The sequence below is a fragment of the Phyllobates terribilis genome, unplaced genomic scaffold (genome assembly GCF_046119375.1).
Source record: "Phyllobates terribilis strain yellow unplaced genomic scaffold, ASM4611937v1 Scaffold_169__1_contigs__length_4117513, whole genome shotgun sequence".
In the NCBI taxonomy this organism is placed as follows: Eukaryota; Metazoa; Chordata; class Amphibia; order Anura; family Dendrobatidae; genus Phyllobates; species Phyllobates terribilis.
In genome coordinates this window covers 655,889-676,735 of record NW_027362929.1, presented here as the reverse complement: position 1 = coordinate 676,735, position 20,847 = coordinate 655,889, and the positions used below count along the sequence as shown (strand labels likewise).

General features: G+C 44.2%; 11 non-coding genes and 1 pseudogene across 11 annotated transcripts; all 12 read left to right on the top strand.

The window, feature by feature from the left end:
• The first annotated feature begins 1,041 nt into the window (after positions 1 to 1,041).
• On the top strand, positions 1,042 to 1,232 carry LOC141210976 (U2 spliceosomal RNA). Its single transcript, XR_012280965.1, has one exon. It is a non-coding gene; the product is annotated as a U2 spliceosomal RNA (small nuclear RNA).
• A 1,114-nt stretch (positions 1,233 to 2,346) lies between these two features.
• LOC141210975 (U2 spliceosomal RNA) lies at positions 2,347 to 2,537 on the top strand. The gene has a single exon (XR_012280964.1). It is a non-coding gene; the product is annotated as a U2 spliceosomal RNA (small nuclear RNA).
• Positions 2,538 to 3,660: 1,123 nt separating this feature from the next.
• LOC141210974 (U2 spliceosomal RNA) lies at positions 3,661 to 3,851 on the top strand. Its single transcript, XR_012280963.1, has one exon. It is a non-coding gene; the product is annotated as a U2 spliceosomal RNA (small nuclear RNA).
• A 6,075-nt stretch (positions 3,852 to 9,926) lies between these two features.
• LOC141210689 (U2 spliceosomal RNA) lies at positions 9,927 to 10,137 on the top strand (annotated as a pseudogene).
• Positions 10,138 to 11,257: 1,120 nt separating this feature from the next.
• Positions 11,258 to 11,448, top strand: LOC141210973 (U2 spliceosomal RNA). Its single transcript, XR_012280962.1, has one exon. It is a non-coding gene; the product is annotated as a U2 spliceosomal RNA (small nuclear RNA).
• Positions 11,449 to 12,568: 1,120 nt separating this feature from the next.
• Positions 12,569 to 12,759, top strand: LOC141210972 (U2 spliceosomal RNA). Its single transcript, XR_012280961.1, has one exon. It is a non-coding gene; the product is annotated as a U2 spliceosomal RNA (small nuclear RNA).
• Positions 12,760 to 13,879: 1,120 nt separating this feature from the next.
• LOC141210971 (U2 spliceosomal RNA) lies at positions 13,880 to 14,070 on the top strand. Its single transcript, XR_012280960.1, has one exon. It is a non-coding gene; the product is annotated as a U2 spliceosomal RNA (small nuclear RNA).
• Positions 14,071 to 15,189: 1,119 nt separating this feature from the next.
• Positions 15,190 to 15,380, top strand: LOC141210145 (U2 spliceosomal RNA). Its single transcript, XR_012280322.1, has one exon. It is a non-coding gene; the product is annotated as a U2 spliceosomal RNA (small nuclear RNA).
• A 1,125-nt stretch (positions 15,381 to 16,505) lies between these two features.
• LOC141210970 (U2 spliceosomal RNA) lies at positions 16,506 to 16,696 on the top strand. Its single transcript, XR_012280959.1, has one exon. It is a non-coding gene; the product is annotated as a U2 spliceosomal RNA (small nuclear RNA).
• A 1,120-nt stretch (positions 16,697 to 17,816) lies between these two features.
• LOC141210969 (U2 spliceosomal RNA) lies at positions 17,817 to 18,007 on the top strand. Its single transcript, XR_012280958.1, has one exon. It is a non-coding gene; the product is annotated as a U2 spliceosomal RNA (small nuclear RNA).
• A 1,117-nt stretch (positions 18,008 to 19,124) lies between these two features.
• On the top strand, positions 19,125 to 19,315 carry LOC141209994 (U2 spliceosomal RNA). Its single transcript, XR_012280177.1, has one exon. It is a non-coding gene; the product is annotated as a U2 spliceosomal RNA (small nuclear RNA).
• Positions 19,316 to 20,440: 1,125 nt separating this feature from the next.
• LOC141210075 (U2 spliceosomal RNA) lies at positions 20,441 to 20,631 on the top strand. The gene has a single exon (XR_012280255.1). It is a non-coding gene; the product is annotated as a U2 spliceosomal RNA (small nuclear RNA).
• The last annotated feature ends 216 nt before the right edge of the window (positions 20,632 to 20,847 follow it).

The following is a 20,847-nucleotide window of genomic DNA, read 5'->3' as shown; positions in this document are numbered from 1 at the left end:
ATGGACTCTTTGGCTTTGCTTTTCTTCTCCTCATTGGATTTTTCATGTTAAAAGTTGCAGAAGCCAGATGACAAGCTCATTTTGGTTCAACTTCAGCAACTGTGCATTGCATTGCCATGTAATGTAATGTAATGCAATGCTATCTATCTAGCTCTCCCTCTATACTTCCTTTTGGATAAACAGACATATTAGGCAAGCATTTTGGAGCTTTCACCTAAATAACTACAGGTGGTGAGATAAGCTGCACAATATAATTGACCTTTCAGTATATTGTTGCACACACACCATCTATTTAGCAAATGCCCTTGTTATCAACAGCAGCCTTTTAAACTCACCTGAGCTAACAGGTATGTGAGCTGGTTACTCTGCTGCGCTTAAAATTTCTTTTTTGGTTTGCTACAATGCCTTTTCTGAAACGTTGTCTCCCTCTGCTGGAACACTGACTTCTTTCATTTAATGCCTGCAGACTATAAAAGAGAAACCAACCCAAAAAGTTTGGTTGATTAGTCTGTGGCATTCTTTTAAACTGTTGCTTATGGCGGTCTCTGTGAGCTTCTCAGTGACATTCAGCCATCCAGGTATCCCGCCTGCAGTAGACGGAATGTGGCAATGGAACGCTGGCTGCGCGTGTCATAATAGGCTCTGAGCCTTTATATACCTGCGCACAGCAGCAGCCACCTTCAGTCTGCTGCTGGACAGCCAGCAGCAGCAGCATCAGGAGAGGTAATTAATCAGCAACCCTCCTGCTAAGGGTAGACAGCTGCTCGTTCCACCCCCCCCCGCCTTAATTGGTTCTCCTCCCTTCCAACGGTGTTGAGGCGGGTGGGAACAGCCGGGGGTTGAGGGTACTGTGCTAAAAGAGGTGGAGTTATGCAGATCTAAAACGCGTGGATTGCAGCAGCAGCAAGCCGAAAAGTGCAGGCATGTGAGGGATCTAGAGGTTGACAGCATGTCTTCTTAACGGGAGTCCAGGTGGCCATCTCCACAAATGGACTTTTCAGATTCCTTGGGTGGCACCGTAGTTGGAAACCAATTCTGGTTATCGCTTCTCGGCCTTTTGGCTAAGATCAAGTGTAGTATCTGTTCTTATCAGTTTAATATCTGATACGTCCCCTATCTGGGGACCATATATTAAATGGATTTTTAGAACAGGGAGATGGAAAAAGAGCTTGCTCTGTCCACTCCACGCATTGACCTGGTATTGCAGTATCTCCAGGACCGGTGCACCCCTTCTTTAATGCAGTTTCTAAAATCAGAAAGAATTGAATTCAATGCTTTTTGTTCATTTTGCTTGTTTGTCGTATTTTGGGATGGACTCTTTGGCTTTGCTTTTCTTCTCCTCATTGGATTTTTCATGTTAAAAGTTGCAGAAGCCAGATGACAAGCTCATTTTGGTTCAACTTCAGCAACTGTGCATTGCATTGCCATGTAATGTAATGTAATGCAATGCTATCTATCTAGCTCTCCCTCTATACTTCCTTTTGGATAAACAGACATATTAGGCAAGCATTTTGGAGCTTTCACCTAAATAACTACAGGTGGTGAGATAAGCTGCACAATATAATTGACCTTTCAGTATATTGTTGCACACACACCATCTATTTAGCAAATGCCCTTGTTATCAACAGCAGCCTTTTAAACTCACCTGAGCTAACAGGTATGTGAGCTGGTTACTCTGCTGCGCTTAAAATTTCTTTTTTGGTTTGCTACAATGCCTTTTCTGAAACGTTGTCTCCCTCTGCTGGAACACTGACTTCTTTCATTTAATGCCTGCAGACTATAAAAGAGAAACCAACCCAAAAAGTTTGGTTGATTAGTCTGTGGCATTCTTTTAAACTGTTGCTTATGGCGGTCTCTGTGAGCTTCTCAGTGACATTCAGCCATCCAGGTATCCCGCCTGCAGTAGACGGAATGTGGCAATGGAACGCTGGCTGCGCGTGTCATAATAGGCTCTGAGCCTTTATATACCTGCGCACAGCAGCAGCCACCTTCAGTCTGCTGCTGGACAGCCAGCAGCAGCAGGAGAGGTAATTAATCAGCAACCCTCCTGCTAAGGGTAGACAGCTGCTCGTTCCACCCCCCCCCCGCCTTAATTGGTTCTCCTCCCTTCCAACGGTGTTGAGGCGGGTGGGAACAGCCGGGGGTTGAGGGTACTGTGCTAAAAGAGGTGGAGTTATGCAGATCTAAAACGCGTGGATTGCAGCAGCAGCAAGCCGAAAAGTGCAGGCATGTGAGGGATCTAGAGGTTGACAGCATGTCTTCTTAACGGGAGTCCAGGTGGCCATCTCCACAAATGGACTTTTCAGAATCCTTGGGTGGCACCGTAGTCGGAAACCAATTCTGGTTATCGCTTCTCGGCCTTTTGGCTAAGATCAAGTGTAGTATCTGTTCTTATCAGTTTAATATCTGATACGTCCCCTATCTGGGGACCATATATTAAATGGATTTTTAGAACAGGGAGATGGAAAAAGAGCTTGCTCTGTCCACTCCACGCATTGACCTGGTATTGCAGTATCTCCAGGACCGGTGCACCCCTTCTTTAATGCAGTTTCTAAAATCAGAAAGAATTGAATTCAATGCTTTTTGTTCATTTTGCTTGTTTGTCGGATTTTGGGATGGACTCTTTGGCTTTGCTTTTCTTCTCCTCATTGGATTTTTCATGTTAAAAGTTGCAGAAGCCAGATGACAAGCTCATTTTGGTTCAACTTCAGCAACTGTGCATTGCATTGCCATGTAATGTAATGTAATGCAATGCTATCTATCTAGCTCTCCCTCTATACTTCCTTTTGGATAAACAGACATATTAGGCAAGCATTTTGGAGCTTTCACCTAAATAACTACAGGTGGTGAGATAAGCTGCACAATATAATTGACCTTTCAGTATATTGTTGCACACACACCATCTATTTAGCAAATGCCCTTGTTATCAACAGCAGCCTTTTAAACTCACCTGAGCTAACAGGTATGTGAGCTGGTTACTCTGCTGCGCTTAAAATTTCTTTTTTGGTTTGCTACAATGCCTTTTCTGAAACGTTGTCTCCCTCTGCTGGAACACTGACTTCTTTCATTTAATGCCTGCAGACTATAAAAGAGAAACCAACCCAAAAAGTTTGGTTGATTAGTCTGTGGCATTCTTTTAAACTGTTGCTTATGGCGGTCTCTGTGAGCTTCTCAGTGACATTCAGCCATCCAGGTATCCCGCCTGCAGTAGACGGAATGTGGCAATGGAACGCTGGCTGCGCGTGTCATAATAGGCTCTGAGCCTTTATATACCTGCGCACAGCAGCAGCCACCTTCAGTCTGCTGCTGGACAGCCAGCAGCAGAAGCAGCAGGAGATTTAATTAATCAGCAACCCTCCTGCTAAGGGTAGACAGCTGCTCGTTCCACCCCCCCCCCCCCGCCTTAATTGGTTCTCCTCCCTTCCAACGGTGTTGAGGCGGGTGGGAACAGCCGGGGGTTGAGGGTACTGTGCTAAAAGAGGTGGAGTTATGCAGATCTAAAACGCGTGGATTGCAGCAGCAGCAAGCCGAAAAGTGCAGGCATGTGAGGGATCTAGAGGTTGACAGCATGTCTTCTTAACGGGAGTCCAGGTGGCCATCTCCACAAATGGACTTTTCAGAATCCTTGGGTGGCACCGTAGTCGGAAACCAATTCTGGTTATCGCTTCTCGGCCTTTTGGCTAAGATCAAGTGTAGTATCTGTTCTTATCAGTTTAATATCTGATACGTCCCCTATCTGGGGACCATATATTAAATGGATTTTTAGAACAGGGAGATGGAAAAAGAGCTTGCTCTGTCCACTCCACGCATTGACCTGGTATTGCAGTATCTCCAGGACCGGTGCACCCCTTCTTTAATGCAGTTTCTAAAATCAGAAAGAATTGAATTCAATGCTTTTTGTTCATTTTGCTTGTTTGTCGGATTTTGGGATGGACTCTTTGGCTTTGCTTTTCTTCTCCTCATTGGATTTTTCATGTTAAAAGTTGCAGAAGCCAGATGACAAGCTCATTTTGGTTCAACTTCAGCAACTGTGCATTGCATTGCCATGTAATGTAATGTAATGCAATGCTATCTATCTAGCTCTCCCTCTATACTTCCTTTTGGATAAACAGACATATTAGGCAAGCATTTTGGAGCTTTCACCTAAATAACTACAGGTGGTGAGATAAGCTGCACAATATAATTGACCTTTCAGTATATTGTTGCACACACACCATCTATTTAGCAAATGCCCTTGTTATCAACAGCAGCCTTTTAAACTCACCTGAGCTAACAGGTATGTGAGCTGGTTACTCTGCTGCGCTTAAAATTTCTTTTTTGGTTTGCTACAATGCCTTTTCTGAAACGTTGTCTCCCTCTGCTGGAACACTGACTTCTTTCATTTAATGCCTGCAGACTATAAAAGAGAAACCAACCCAAAAAGTTTGGTTGATTAGTCTGTGGCATTCTTTTAAACTGTTGCTTATGGCGGTCTCTGTGAGCTTCTCAGTGACATTCAGCCATCCAGGTATCCCGCCTGCAGTAGACGGAATGTGGCAATGGAACGCTGGCTGCGCGTGTCATAATAGGCTCTGAGCCTTTATATACCTGCGCACAGCAGCAGCCACCTTCAGTCTGCTGCTGGACAGCCAGCAGCAGCAGCAGCAGGAGAGGTAATTAATCAGCAACCCTCCTGCTAAGGGTAGACAGCTGCTCGTTCCACCCCCCCCCCGCCTTAATTGGTTCTCCTCCCTTCCAACGGTGTTGAGGCGGGTGGGAACAGCCAGGGGTTGAGGGTACTGTGCTAAAAGAGGTGGAGTTATGCAGATCTAAAACGCGTGGATTGCAGCAGCAGCAAGCCGAAAAGTGCAGGCATGTGAGGGATCTAGAGGTTGACAGCATGTCTTCTTAACGGGAGTCCAGGTGGCCATCTCCACAAATGGACTTTTCAGAATCCTTGGGTGGCACCGTAGTCGGAAACCAATTCTGGTTATCGCTTCTCGGCCTTTTGGCAAGATCAGTGGTGGTTTTCTGCTGCTGGTGTTGTTTGGAGGGCAGTTGTGACTGGGGTTCCCCCTTGTGGGGCCCTAGTGTGCGATTGAGCGGTGATTGTGTTTATCTGCTGTAAAAATGGTGGAGAAAACACGTGGATTAGAGGACTCGGTCCGTCTGAAGGTGGCTGCAGGTCATGAAGGAGAAATCGGTTTGGACCAAGTTTGCGTTGATGTCTTGAAGAACATTAATGGCTTGAAGGTAACGGATGTATTGGCACTGCAGGATTTTCAGAAACAAGGAATTTATGATATCACTTTTGTTTCTTTGAGTATTTGCCAGAGAGTCTACATGGAGTTGGTACGAATGAAGGAAGAAAAGGAATTGAAATGCCTAGAGTTTATTGCACTGGAACCTCTGTTCCAGCAGACATATAAGTATGTGGTTGTGCACATGTATAACCCTAAAGTTCCGGATGAGACTGTTTCCAATTTTTTAGCTCGGTATTGTAGTGAGGTTAAATTTTTGGGAAGAATGAAGAACAAATACAATTATCTAAATGGCAAGAGGAGATATGTTGTAAAACTGAGACCGGATGATAGAGCTATTGGGGGTGCCAAGAGCATTCCTGCACAGTTTTCTATCGGAGGAGAAAGGGGATTTTGTTTTTATAATGGACAGATGGAATATTGTAGAAAGTGTCATGAGTTTGGACATGTTCAGAAAGATTGTCCAGTGCAAGGTGATGTTTGTAGAGGTTGTGGGAAATCTGGGCATGTGGCAAGTGGTTGCCCAATGAATAAGGTGTGTGATTTGTGTGGACATGCAGATCACCTTGCAAGGAAATGTAGATTGTGGGCTCAGATTCCTAGGTCACAGGTGGACGCTGAAGAGAGGCAGAAGAAGACTCGGCAGGAAAGTGGGGAGGAGGGCGAAGGCTCAGACTCAGAGGGGGAAAGCCAAAAACAAGATGGTGGTAGGGGAAGAGACCATGCGGTGCCCAAGATGGAGGAAAAGGGGCGGAGCCAGAAGAAAGTTGGTTTGAGGGAGGGGCTGGAAGTAATAAACAAAGTAGCTGATGTGCATGGCCCGGGTGATGGGATGGATTTGTCTAATATGGCGGAGTCAGTGAATCCTGTTTTGGGAAGAGATGGGGGTGAGGAAATGGAGGTTTTGGAGGAGGAGGATTCTGATTCGGATGGAACTATAACCCCTCAGCAGCGTGATAGGGTTAACAGTGATTGGAGTGAAAATGAGGAGGAAGATGATGGCAAGGAGGAGAGTTATGCCTCCGTGATTAAAAGAAGTAAGGTGGAGGGGTGTTGGTCTGGGGGGCAGGAAGATCCAGTCTCCCTAAGACCAGGTTATTCTAACAGGGACTCGAGTTCTGAGTCGCCTGATATACGTAGAAAAGTGGGTGGCAGGAGTGGGTTTTCTACTGGTTCATGATGGATCGGGTATGGTGGAGATTTTTTCCTGTTGTTATGATGGCGTTGTGTGTTGCTTCTCTGAATGTACGAGGGATTGGTTCTGCTTGTAGGAGAGCAGGGATACTGGAGTACATTGAGAGTGTGAATGCAGATATTGTCTGTCTGCAGGAATGTGTAATTAAATCTGCCCCGCATGAGAGTGAGTGGAATAAGGGGCAATCTTTTTGGTCCCCATGCTCAGAAAACAGGAATGAAGGGGTGGGCATTTTACTGTGTAATTCCAGTCTAAAGGTTTTAGAGTTTAAAGTAATCATACCTGGGAGATGTTTGTTTTTATTAGTGGATTTTTTAGGTCAGCGGGTACGGGTTTTTAATGTTTATGCCCCTGCTGATAAACAAGCAAGAGTTGGGTTTTTGGAGTCTCTAAAGTTGTTTTTACCAGGCAGAGACTTCACTATAGTGGCTGGAGATTTTAATTGTGTCAGATCCGCAAAAGATCGTAAGAGCTCTACGGAAGGTAGGACTGATGTTACGTCTAATATTTTAAATCAGATTGTGCAGGATTTACGCTACACGGATGCTGGTCTGATGGTTGGGCCAAGTGATAAGTTCACATACATATCAGATAGTGGACGTAGTGTTTCCCGAATTGACTATGTTTTTATGTCTGAAGGGATTAAGGTGGCCAAGTGCAATCACGTGATGACGACTTTTTCTGACCACAAGATGATAGTGGTAGATCTGTGTATAGCTGAGTCCCTGGCTTTTGGAAAGGGACTCTGGAAGCTGAACGTAAGCCTGCTGGAAGAGGAGAGTGTTAAGGTTGGTTTTAATAAAGTGTTTTTGTCTTGTGTGTCTGAACAGCACCTTTTTAAAGATTTGCTAGAGTGGTGGGACTGGGCTAAGGAGAAATTTGCATGTTATTTTAAAGGGGTGTGTTTTAGGAGAGCGAAAGCCAAAAGGGATCATGATGCTGCTGTTATTTCAAAATTGGAAGTACTCCATAAGTTTAAGAGAGCGGGGATGGAGGTGGATAAAGAGATTGCAGATTTGAAGGACGAACTGAAGAAGATACTTATTGAAAAAGGGAAGACTATTATGTTTAAGGCAAAAATAAAGCACATGGAGGAAAATGAGCAATGTTCGAGATACTTTTTTAAAAAATGTTTTAAACCTAAAGGGGTTTTTAAGTCTGTTTTTTCTCCTGCAGGGGAGGTATCTGGGGATGAGATGATTGGCAGTATTCTTTCCTTTTATGAAACACTCTTCTCTAACGATAGTAGAGCCAGTGATGCGGAAATTAATGATTATTGCAAAGTATTAACTAATAATATTCCTGAGGAGAAAATTGGGTTTTTAAGTGAGGAGGTTGGGAAAGATGAAATTAGACGGGCAGTGGATGGCTTGGCGAAAGGCAAGACGCCAGGCTGTGATGGTCTTCCTGCTGAATTTTATGTTAGATTTTGGGATATTATAGGTGTGGAGTTTTCCCGGGTGGTGCAATATGGTTTTACTCATGGGATTTTATCGGTTTCTATGCGTAAGGGGATTGTTACGCTGATTCATAAGAAAGGGGACATGAGGGATATTAAAAATTGGAGGCCCATAACATTGTTAAACAGTGATTACAAAATTATTTCTAAAATTGTGGCTGGTAGACTGGCAGATGTGATAGGTGATATGGTGGGGGAGTATCAGGCATGTGCAGTGCCTGGTAGGAAAATTTCAGATAATTTGCTGCTTCTAAGAGACTTAATTTATCAGGCTAATTTGAATAAGAATGCTCTTTTGTTACAGTCGGTGGACCTGGAGAAAGCCTTTGATAAAATATCACATAGATTTTTGTTCTCTGCTTTAAGTCACCTTGGTGTTCCGGATAAATTATTGATGGTCATTAAGAGTTTTTATTGTGGGGTCAGTAGCCAGATTTTAGTTAATGGGCATGTGAGTTCCAGTTTTAATATTTTATCGGGAGTTAGGCAGGGTTGTCCCCTGTCACCAATTCTTTTTATCTGTGTGGTGGAGGCCCTTTTAAAAAGTGTGCAAGTTGACAAGTGTGTGGCTGGTGTTTTTATTCCTGGGGGATCCGGGGGTCCAGTCAAGTCTTTAAGTTATATGGATGATATTGTTTTTACTTGTGGTTCACAGGCGGATCTCAATAGAGTGAATTTGCACGTAAGGATTTTTTGTTGTGTGGCTGGTATGGCGGTGAATTGGGGAAAGTGCCAGCTTTGTAACTTTGGGAGGCAGGTTGAGGTTAACGTGGCAGGAGTGGAGAGTAGGGAGGAAATTGAGGTTCTTGGTGTCATCTTTGAGAAGGAACTGAAAGGGAAAAGCAGCCTGAAGATTCTAGAAGACAAAATGGATCAGAAGTTGAACTTTTGGAAACTAAGGAACCTGTCGCTGAGAGGGAAAGTGCTGGTAATCAAGTCTGTGATTCTCCCGCTTCTGCTGTACACTGCTTTGATTTTCCCACCTGCTGTGCTTTGGACAAAGAGAGTGACAAGGAAACTGTTTGTGTTTTTTTGGGGATCCAAAATGGAGAAACTAAGAAGAGGAATGGTTATGTGTTCTGTGGAAAATGGGGGTTGTGATTTTCCTAACATTGACTTATTTTTAAGAATGCATTATTTTTTGAACATTTATAAATTATCCCAGTGCAATAACAGGACTGCGGACATGTGCAAATATTTAGCAGGACGGCTTTTCCAGAAATGGAGCTGGTGTGAGAAGGATTTAAGAAAACCAGTTTCGTTTGTGATACCGTTTTTTTATGTGGTGCTTAGGTCCTTCTATGATCAAAATGGGATAAGCTCCATGGTTAGACCGGACAAAAAACTGATTGTCTCAGGTATTAAGAAGAAGGAGATGTTATGTGATGTGCCGTTTTGTAATAATGCACAGTCTGGACAGGTGTGGAAGCTTTTTTTCATGCGTGGAATCAGCAACAGACAGAAGGATGTAACCTGGATGGCGTTGCATGGATGCTTGCCAACAAGGGCTTTTTTGAATGACCGGGGGATAAAGGTTCAAGAACTATGTCCTAGGGAAGGTTGCAATAAGGTGGAAACAATACAGCATATTTTTTGGGACTGTTTTTTTGCTAAAAAAGTTTTTACCTTGTTGTCACGTATGTTTGTTGCTTTAGTTGGTTTTCATTGTTTCGATTTTGAAAGGATTTTAATAGGTCAAGATTTTAAGTACTCGCAAAGGAAGCGGGCAAGCTGGATTATTTTTGTCATATATAAAGAGGTTTTATGGGACGTTCGGAATTTGGTGATTTTTAAAAAGATTGTTTTTTCCCCCATGGAATGCAGAAAGATTTTTCTTGCTAGACTGTTTTATGCCTATTTATTGGATAAAAAGAAGTATGGTGAGACAGCAGCAGAAGCACTCTGGAACTTTTCACATTGGACTTCTTACAGTAAGTAACAGTTAATTGCAGGGTTGTGTTTTTTGGGATTTTGTTTTTGTTTTTCCGAATGATGATTTGAGAACCCGTTATGTGAATATGCGCTATGATGCATAAATTAATGTGGGTCTTAATCTGAGGAAAAAAAAAAAAAAAAAAAAAAAAAAAAAATCTGTTCTTATCAGTTTAATATCTGATACGTCCCCTATCTGGGGACCATATATTAAATGGATTTTTAGAACAGGGAGATGGAAAAAGAGCTTGCTCTGTCCACTCCACGCATTGACCTGGTATTGCAGTATCTCCAGGACCGGTGCACCCCTTCTTTAATGCAGTTTCTAAAATCAGAAAGAATTGAATTCAATGCTTTTTGTTCATTTTGCTTGTTTGTCGGATTTTGGGATGGACTCTTTGGCTTTGCTTTTCTTCTCCTCATTGGATTTTTCATGTTAAAAGTTGCAGAAGCCAGATGACAAGCTCATTTTGGTTCAACTTCAGCAACTGTGCATTGCATTGCCATGTAATGTAATGTAATGCAATGCTATCTATCTAGCTCTCCCTCTATACTTCCTTTTGGATAAACAGACATATTAGGCAAGCATTTTGGAGCTTTCACCTAAATAACTACAGGTGGTGAGATAAGCTGCACAATATAATTGACCTTTCAGTATATTGTTGCACACACACCATCTATTTAGCAAATGCCCTTGTTATCAACAGCAGCCTTTTAAACTCACCTGAGCTAACAGGTATGTGAGCTGGTTACTCTGCTGCGCTTAAAATTTCTTTTTTGGTTTGCTACAATGCCTTTTCTGAAACGTTGTCTCCCTCTGCTGGAACACTGACTTCTTTCATTTAATGCCTGCAGACTATAAAAGAGAAACCAACCCAAAAAGTTTGGTTGATTAGTCTGTGGCATTCTTTTAAACTGTTGCTTATGGCGGTCTCTGTGAGCTTCTCAGTGACATTCAGCCATCCAGGTATCCCGCCTGCAGTAGACGGAATGTGGCAATGGAACGCTGGCTGCGCGTGTCATAATAGGCTCTGAGCCTTTATATACCTGCGCACAGCAGCAGCCACCTTCAGTCTGCTGCTGGACAGCCAGCAGCAGCAGCAGCAGGAGAGGTAATTAATCAGCAACCCTCCTGCTAAGGGTAGACAGCTGCTCGTTCCACCCCCCCCCCGCCTTAATTGGTTCTCCTCCCTTCCAACGGTGTTGAGGCGGGTGGGAACAGCCGGGGGTTGAGGGTACTGTGCTAAAAGAGGTGGAGTTATGCAGATCTAAAACGCGTGGATTGCAGCAGCAGCAAGCCGAAAAGTGCAGGCATGTGAGGGATCTAGAGGTTGACAGCATGTCTTCTTAACGGGAGTCCAGGTGGCCATCTCCACAAATGGACTTTTCAGAATCCTTGGGTGGCACCGTAGTCGGAAACCAATTCTGGTTATCGCTTCTCGGCCTTTTGGCTAAGATCAAGTGTAGTATCTGTTCTTATCAGTTTAATATCTGATACGTCCCCTATCTGGGGACCATATATTAAATGGATTTTTAGAACAGGGAGATGGAAAAAGAGCTTGCTCTGTCCACTCCACGCATTGACCTGGTATTGCAGTATCTCCAGGACCGGTGCACCCCTTCTTTAATGCAGTTTCTAAAATCAGAAAGAATTGAATTCAATGCTTTTTGTTCATTTTGCTTGTTTGTCGGATTTTGGGATGGACTCTTTGGCTTTGCTTTTCTTCTCCTCATTGGATTTTTCATGTTAAAAGTTGCAGAAGCCAGATGACAAGCTCATTTTGGTTCAACTTCAGCAACTGTGCATTGCATTGCCATGTAATGTAATGTAATGCAATGCTATCTATCTAGCTCTCCCTCTATACTTCCTTTTGGATAAACAGACATATTAGGCAAGCATTTTGGAGCTTTCACCTAAATAACTACAGGTGGTGAGATAAGCTGCACAATATAATTGACCTTTCAGTATATTGTTGCACACACACCATCTATTTAGCAAATGCCCTTGTTATCAACAGCAGCCTTTTAAACTCACCTGAGCTAACAGGTATGTGAGCTGGTTACTCTGCTGCGCTTAAAATTTCTTTTTTGGTTTGCTACAATGCCTTTTCTGAAACGTTGTCTCCCTCTGCTGGAACACTGAATTATTTCATTTAATGCCTGCAGACTATAAAAGAGAAACCAACCCAAAAAGTTTGGTTGATTAGTCTGTGGCATTCTTTTAAACTGTTGCTTATGGCGGTCTCTGTGAGCTTCTCAGTGACATTCAGCCATCCAGGTATCCCGCCTGCAGTAGACGGAATGTGGCAATGGAACGCTGGCTGCGCGTGTCATAATAGGCTCTGAGCCTTTATATACCTGCGCACAGCAGCAGCCACCTTCAGTCTGCTGCTGGACAGCCAGCAGCAGCAGCAGCAGGAGAGGTAATTAATCAGCAACCCTCCTGCTAAGGGTAGACAGCTGCTCGTTCCACCCCCCCCCCGCCTTAATTGGTTCTCCTCCCTTCCAACGGTGTTGAGGCGGGTGGGAACAGCCGGGGGTTGAGGGTACTGTGCTAAAAGAGGTGGAGTTATGCAGATCTAAAACGCGTGGATTGCAGCAGCAGCAAGCCGAAAAGTGCAGGCATGTGAGGGATCTAGAGGTTGACAGCATGTCTTCTTAACGGGAGTCCAGGTGGCCATCTCCACAAATGGACTTTTCAGAATCCTTGGGTGGCACCGTAGTCGGAAACCAATTCTGGTTATCGCTTCTCGGCCTTTTGGCTAAGATCAAGTGTAGTATCTGTTCTTATCAGTTTAATATCTGATACGTCCCCTATCTGGGGACCATATATTAAATGGATTTTTAGAACAGGGAGATGGAAAAAGAGCTTGCTCTGTCCACTCCACGCATTGACCTGGTATTGCAGTATCTCCAGGACCGGTGCACCCCTTCTTTAATGCAGTTTCTAAAATCAGAAAGAATTGAATTCAATGCTTTTTGTTCATTTTGCTTGTTTGTCGGATTTTGGGATGGACTCTTTGGCTTTGCTTTTCTTCTCCTCATTGGATTTTTCATGTTAAAAGTTGCAGAAGCCAGATGACAAGCTCATTTTGGTTCAACTTCAGCAACTGTGCATTGCATTGCCATGTAATGTAATGTAATGCAATGCTATCTATCTAGCTCTCCCTCTATACTTCCTTTTGGATAAACAGACATATTAGGCAAGCATTTTGGAGCTTTCACCTAAATAACTACAGGTGGTGAGATAAGCTGCACAATATAATTGACCTTTCAGTATATTGTTGCACACACACCATCTATTTAGCAAATGCCCTTGTTATCAACAGCAGCCTTTTAAACTCACCTGAGCTAACAGGTATGTGAGCTGGTTACTCTGCTGCGCTTAAAATTTCTTTATTGGTTTGCTACAATGCCTTTTCTGAAACGTTGTCTCCCTCTGCTGGAACACTGACTTCTTTCATTTAATGCCTGCAGACTATAAAAGAGAAACCAACCCAAAAAGTTTGGTTGATTAGTCTGTGGCATTCTTTTAAACTGTTGCTTATGGCGGTCTCTGTGAGCTTCTCAGTGACATTCAGCCATCCAGGTATCCCGCCTGCAGTAGACGGAATGTGGCAATGGAACGCTGGCTGCGCGTGTCATAATAGGCTCTGAGCCTTTATATACCTGCGCACAGCAGCAGCCACCTTCAGTCTGCTGCTGGACAGCCAGCAGCAGCAGCAGCAGGAGAGGTAATTAATCAGCAACCCTCCTGCTAAGGGTAGACAGCTGCTCGTTCCACCCCCCCCCCGCCTTAATTGGTTCTCCTCCCTTCCAACGGTGTTGAGGCGGGTGGGAACAGCCGGGGGTTGAGGGTACTGTGCTAAAAGAGGTGGAGTTATGCAGATCTAAAACGCGTGGATTGCAGCAGCAGCAAGCCGAAAAGTGCAGGCATGTGAGGGATCTAGAGGTTGACAGCATGTCTTCTTAACGGGAGTCCAGGTGGCCATCTCCACAAATGGACTTTTCAGAATCCTTGGGTGGCACCGTAGTCGGAAACCAATTCTGGTTATCGCTTCTCGGCCTTTTGGCTAAGATCAAGTGTAGTATCTGTTCTTATCAGTTTAATATCTGATACGTCCCCTATCTGGGGACCATATATTAAATGGATTTTTAGAACAGGGAGATGGAAAAAGAGCTTGCTCTGTCCACTCCACGCATTGACCTGGTATTGCAGTATCTCCAGGACCGGTGCACCCCTTCTTTAATGCAGTTTCTAAAATCAGAAAGAATTGAATTCAATGCTTTTTGTTCATTTTGCTTGTTTGTCGGATTTTGGGATGGACTCTTTGGCTTTGCTTTTCTTCTCCTCATTGGATTTTTCATGTTAAAAGTTGCAGAAGCCAGATGACAAGCTCATTTTGGTTCAACTTCAGCAACTGTGCATTGCATTGCCATGTAATGTAATGTAATGCAATGCTATCTATCTAGCTCTCCCTCTATACTTCCTTTTGGATAAACAGACATATTAGGCAAGCATTTTGGAGCTTTCACCTAAATAACTACAGGTGGTGAGATAAGCTGCACAATATAATTGACCTTTCAGTATATTGTTGCACACACACCATCTATTTAGCAAATGCCCTTGTTATCAACAGCAGCCTTTTAAACTCACCTGAGCTAACAGGTATGTGAGCTGGTTACTCTGCTGCGCTTAAAATTTCTTTTTTGGTTTGCTACAATGCCTTTTCTGAAACGTTGTCTCCCTCTGCTGGAACACTGACTTCTTTCATTTAATGCCTGCAGACTATAAAAGAGAAACCAACCCAAAAAGTTTGGTTGATTAGTCTGTGGCATTCTTTTAAACTGTTGCTTATGGCGGTCTCTGTGAGCTTCTCAGTGACATTCAGCCATCCAGGTATCCCGCCTGCAGTAGACGGAATGTGGCAATGGAACGCTGGCTGCGCGTGTCATAATAGGCTCTGAGCCTTTATATACCTGCGCACAGCAGCAGCCACCTTCAGTCTGCTGCTGGACAGCCAGCAGCAGCAGCAGCAGGAGAGGTAATTAATCAGCAACCCTCCTGCTAAGGGTAGACAGCTGCTCGTTCCACCCCCCCCCGCCTTAATTGGTTCTCCTCCCTTCCAACGGTGTTGAGGCGGGTGGGAACAGCCGGGGGTTGAGGGTACTGTGCTAAAAGAGGTGGAGTTATGCAGATCTAAAACGCGTGGATTGCAGCAGCAGCAAGCCGAAAAGTGCAGGCATGTGAGGGATCTAGAGGTTGACAGCATGTCTTCTTAACGGGAGTCCAGGTGGCCATCTCCACAAATGGACTTTTCAGAATCCTTGGGTGGCACCGTAGTCGGAAACCAATTCTGGTTATCGCTTCTCGGCCTTTTGGCTAAGATCAAGTGTAGTATCTGTTCTTATCAGTATAATATCTGATACGTCCCCTATCTGGGGACCATATATTAAATGGATTTTTAGAACAGGGAGATGGAAAAAGAGCTTGCTCTGTCCACTCCACGCATTGACCTGGTATTGCAGTATCTCCAGGACTGGTGCACCCCTTCTTTAATGCAGTTTCTAAAATCAGAAAGAATTGAATTCAATGCTTTTTGTTCATTTTGCTTGTTTGTCGTATTTTGGGATGGACTCTTTGGCTTTGCTTTTCTTCTCCTCATTGGATTTTTCATGTTAAAAGTTGCAGAAGCCAGATGACAAGCTCATTTTGGTTCAACTTCAGCAACTGTGCATTGCATTGCCATGTAATGTAATGTAATGTAATGCAACGCTATCTATCTAGCTCTCCCTCTATACTTCCTTTTGGATAAACAGACATATTAGGCAAGCATTTTGGAGCTTTCACCTAAATAACTACAGGTGGTGAGATAAGCTGCACAATATAATTGACCTTTCAGTATATTGTTGCACACACACCATCTATTTAGCAAATGCCCTTGTTATCAACAGCAGCCTTTTAAACTCACCTGAGCTAACAGGTATGTGAGCTGGTTACTCTGCTGCGCTTAAAATTTCTTTTTTGGTTTGCTACAATGCCTTTTCTGAAACGTTGTCTCCCTCTGCTGGAACACTGACTTCTTTCATTTAATGCCTGCAGACTATAAAAGAGAAACCAACCCAAAAAGTTTGGTTGATTAGTCTGTGGCATTCTTTTAAACTGTTGCTTATGGCGGTCTCTGTGAGCTTCTCAGTGACATTCAGCCATCCAGGTATCCCGCCTGCAGTAGACGGAATGTGGCAATGGAACGCTGGCTGCGCGTGTCATAATAGGCTCTGAGCCTTTATATACCTGCGCACAGCAGCAGCCACCTTCAGTCTGCTGCTGGACAGCCAGCAGCAGCAGCAGCAGGAGAGGTAATTAATCAGCAACCCTCCTGCTAAGGGTAGACAGCTGCTCGTTCCACCCCCCCCCCGCCTTAATTGGTTCTCCTCCCTTCCAACGGTGTTGAGGCGGGTGGGAACAGCCGGGGGTTGAGGGTACTGTGCTAAAAGAGGTGGAGTTATGCAGATCTAAAACGCGTGGATTGCAGCAGCAGCAAGCCGAAAAGTGCAGGCATGTGAGGGATCTAGAGGTTGACAGCATGTCTTCTTAACGGGAGTCCAGGTGGCCATCTCCACAAATGGACTTTTCAGAATCCTTGGGTGGCACCGTAGTCGGAAACCAATTCTGGTTATCGCTTCTCGGCCTTTTGGCTAAGATCAAGTGTAGTATCTGTTCTTATCAGTTTAATATCTGATACGTCCCCTATCTGGGGACCATATATTAAATGGATTTTTAGAACAGGGAGATGGAAAAAGAGCTTGCTCTGTCCACTCCACGCATTGACCTGGTATTGCAGTATCTCCAGGACCGGTGCACCCCTTCTTTAATGCAGTTTCTAAAATCAGAAAGAATTGAATTCAATGCTTTTTGTTCATTTTGCTTGTTTGTCGGATTTTGGGATGGACTCTTTGGCTTTGCTTTTCTTCTCCTCATTGGATTTTTCATGTTAAAAGTTGCAGAAGCCAGATGACAAGCTCATTTTGGTTCAACTTCAGCAACTGTGCATTGCATTGCCATGTAATGTAATGTAATGCAATGCTATCTATCTAGCTCTCCCTCTATACTTCCTTTTGGATAAACAGACATATTAGGCAAGCATTTTGGAGCTTTCACCTAAATAACTACAGGTGGTGAGATAAGCTGCACAATATAATTGACCTTTCAGTATATTGTTGCACACACACCATCTATTTAGCAAATGCCCTTGTTATCAACAGCAGCCTTTTAAACTCACCTGAGCTAACAGGTATGTGAGCTGGTTACTCTGCTGCGCTTAAAATTTCTTTATTGGTTTGCTACAATGCCTTTTCTGAAACGTTGTCTCCCTCTGCTGGAACACTGACTTCTTTCATTTAATGCCTGCAGACTATAAAAGAGAAACCAACCCAAAAAGTTTGGTTGATTAGTCTGTGGCATTCTTTTAAACTGTTGCTTATGGCGGTCTCTGTGAGCTTCTCAGTGACATTCAGCCATCCAGGTATCCCGCCTGCAGTAGACGGAATGTGGCAATGGAACGCTGGCTGCGCGTGTCATAATAGGCTCTGAGCCTTTATATACCTGCGCACAGCAGCAGCCACCTTCAGTCTGCTGCTGGACAGCCAGCAGCAGCAGCAGCAGGAGAGGTAATTAATCAGCAACCCTCCTGCTAAGGGTAGACAGCTGCTCGTTCCACCCCCCCCCCGCCTTAATTGGTTCTCCTCCCTTCCAACGGTGTTGAGGCGGGTGGGAACAGCCGGGGGTTGAGGGTACTGTGCTAAAAGAGGTGGAGTTATGCAGATCTAAAACGCGTGGATTGCAGCAGCAGCAAGCCGAAAAGTGCAGGCATGTGAGGGATCTAGAGGTTGACAGCATGTCTTCTTAACGGGAGTCCAGGTGGCCATCTCCACAAATGGACTTTTCAGAATCCTTGGGTGGCACCGTAGTCGGAAACCAATTCTGGTTATCGCTTCTCGGCCTTTTGGCTAAGATCAAGTGTAGTATCTGTTCTTATCAGTTTAATATCTGATACGTCCCCTATCTGGGGACCATATATTAAATGGATTTTTAGAACAGGGAGATGGAAAAAGAGCTTGCTCTGTCCACTCCACGCATTGACCTGGTATTGCAGTATCTCCAGGACCGGTGCACCCCTTCTTTAATGCAGTTTCTAAAATCAGAAAGAATTGAATTCAATGCTTTTTGTTCATTTTGCTTGTTTGTCGGATTTTGGGATGGACTCTTTGGCTTTGCTTTTCTTCTCCTCATTGGATTTTTCATGTTAAAAGTTGCAGAAGCCAGATGACAAGCTCATTTTGGTTCAACTTCAGCAACTGTGCATTGCATTGCCATGTAATGTAATGTAATGCAATGCTATCTATCTAGCTCTCCCTCTATACTTCCTTTTGGATAAACAGACATATTAGGCAAGCATTTTGGAGCTTTCACCTAAATAACTACAGGTGGTGAGATAAGCTGCACAATATAATTGACCTTTCAGTATATTGTTGCACACACACCATCTATTTAGCAAATGCCCTTGTTATCAACAGCAGCCTTTTAAACTCACCTGAGCTAACAGGTATGTGAGCTGGTTACTCTGCTGCGCTTAAAATTTCTTTTTTGGTTTGCTACAATGCCTTTTCTGAAACGTTGTCTCCCTCTGCTGGAACACTGACTTCTTTCATTTAATGCCTGCAGACTATAAAAGAGAAACCAACCCAAAAAGTTTGGTTGATTAGTCTGTGGCATTCTTTTAAACTGTTGCTTATGGCGGTCTCTGTGAGCTTCTCAGTGACATTCAGCCATCCAGGTATCCCGCCTGCAGTAGACGGAATGTGGCAATGGAACGCTGGCTGCGCGTGTCATAATAGGCTCTGAGCCTTTATATACCTGCGCACAGCAGCAGCCACCTTCAGTCTGCTGCTGGACAGCCAACAGCAGCAGCAGGAGAGGTAATTAATCAGCAACCCTCCTGCTAAGGGTAGACAGCTGCTCGTTCCACCCCCCCCCCGCCTTAATTGGTTCTCCTCCCTTCCAACGGTGTTGAGGCGGGTGGGAACAGCCGGGGGTTGAGGGTACTGTGCTAAAAGAGGTGGAGTTATGCAGATCTAAAACGCGTGGATTGCAGCAGCAGCAAGCCGAAAAGTGCAGGCATGTGAGGGATCTAGAGGTTGACAGCATGTCTTCTTAACGGGAGTCCAGGTGGCCATCTCCACAAATGGACTTTTCAGAATCCTTGGGTGGCACCGTAGTCGGAAACCAATTCTGGTTATCGCTTCTCGGCCTTTTGGCTAAGATCAAGTGTAGTATCTGTTCTTATCAGTATAATATCTGATACGTCCCCTATCTGGGGACCATATATTAAATGGATTTTTAGAACAGGGAGATGGAAAAAGAGCTTGCTCTGTCCACTCCACGCATTGACCTGGTATTGCAGTATCTCCAGGACCGGTGCACCCCTTCTTTAATGCAGTTTCTAAAATCAGAAAGAATTGAATTCAATGCTTTTTGTTCATTTTGCTTGTTTGTCGTATTTTGGGATGGACTCTTTGGCTTTGCTTTTCTTCTCCTCATTGGATTTTTCATGTTAAAAGTTGCAGAAGCCAGATGACAAGCTCATTTTGGTTCAACTTCAGCAACTGTGCATTGCATTGCCATGTAATGTAATGTAATGTAATGCAATGCTATCTATCTAGCTCTCCCTCTATACTTCCTTTTGGATAAACAGACATATTAGGCAAGCATTTTGGAGCTTTCACCTAAATAACTACAGGTGGTGAGATAAGCTGCACAATATAATTGACCTTTCAGTATATTGTTGCACACACACCATCTATTTAGCAAATGCCCTTGTTATCAACAGCAGCCTTTTAAACTCACCTGAGCTAACAGGTATGTGAGCTGGTTACTCTGCTGCGCTTAAAATTTCTTTTTTGGTTTGCTACAATGCCTTTTCTGAAACGTTGTCTCCCTCTGCTGGAACACTGACTTCTTTCATTTAATGCCTGCAGACTATAAAAGAGAAACCAACCCAAAAAGTTTGGTTGATTAGTCTGTGGCATTCTTTTAAACTGTTGCTTATGGCGGTCTCTGTGAGCTTCTCAGTGACATTCAGCCATCCAGGTATCCCGCCTGCAGTAGCCGGAATGTGGCAATGGAACGCTGGCTGCGCGTGTCATAATAGGCTCTGAGCCTTTATATACCTGCGCACAGCAGCAGCCACCTTCAGTCTGCTGCTGGACAGCCAGCAGCAGCAGCAGCAGGAGAGGTAATTAATCAGCAACCCTCCTGCTAAGGGTAGACAGCTGCTCGTTCCACCCCCCCCCCGCCTTAATTGGTTCTCCTCCCTTCCAACGGTGTTGAGGCGGGTGGGAACAGCCGGGGGTTGAGGGTACTGTGCTAAAAGAGGTGGAGTTATGCAGATCTAAAACGCGTGGATTGCAGCAGCAGCAAGCCGAAAAGTGCAGGCATGTGAGGGATCTAGAGGTTGACAGCATGTCTTCTTAACGGGAGTCCAGGTGGCCATCTCCACAAATGGACTTTTCAGAATCCTTGGGTGGCACCGTAGTCGGAAACCAATTCTGGTTATCGCTTCTCGGCCTTTTGGCTAAGATCAAGTGTAGTATCTGTTCTTATCAGTTTAATATCTGATACGTCCCCTATCTGGGGACCATATATTAAATGGATTTTTAGAACAGGGAGAGGGAAAAAGAGCTTGCTCTGTCCACTCCACGCATTGACCTGGTATTGCAGTATCTACAGGACCGGTGCACCCCTTCTTTAATGCAGTTTCTAAAATCAGAAAGAATTGAATTCAATGCTTTTTGTTCATTTTGCTTGTTTGTCGGATTTTGGGATGGACTCTTTGGCTTTGCTTTTCTTCTCCTCATTGGATTTTTCATGTTAAAAGTTGCAGAAGCCAGATGACAAGCTCATTTTGGTTCAACTTCAGCAACTGTGCATTGCATTGCCATGTAATGTAATGTAATGCAAT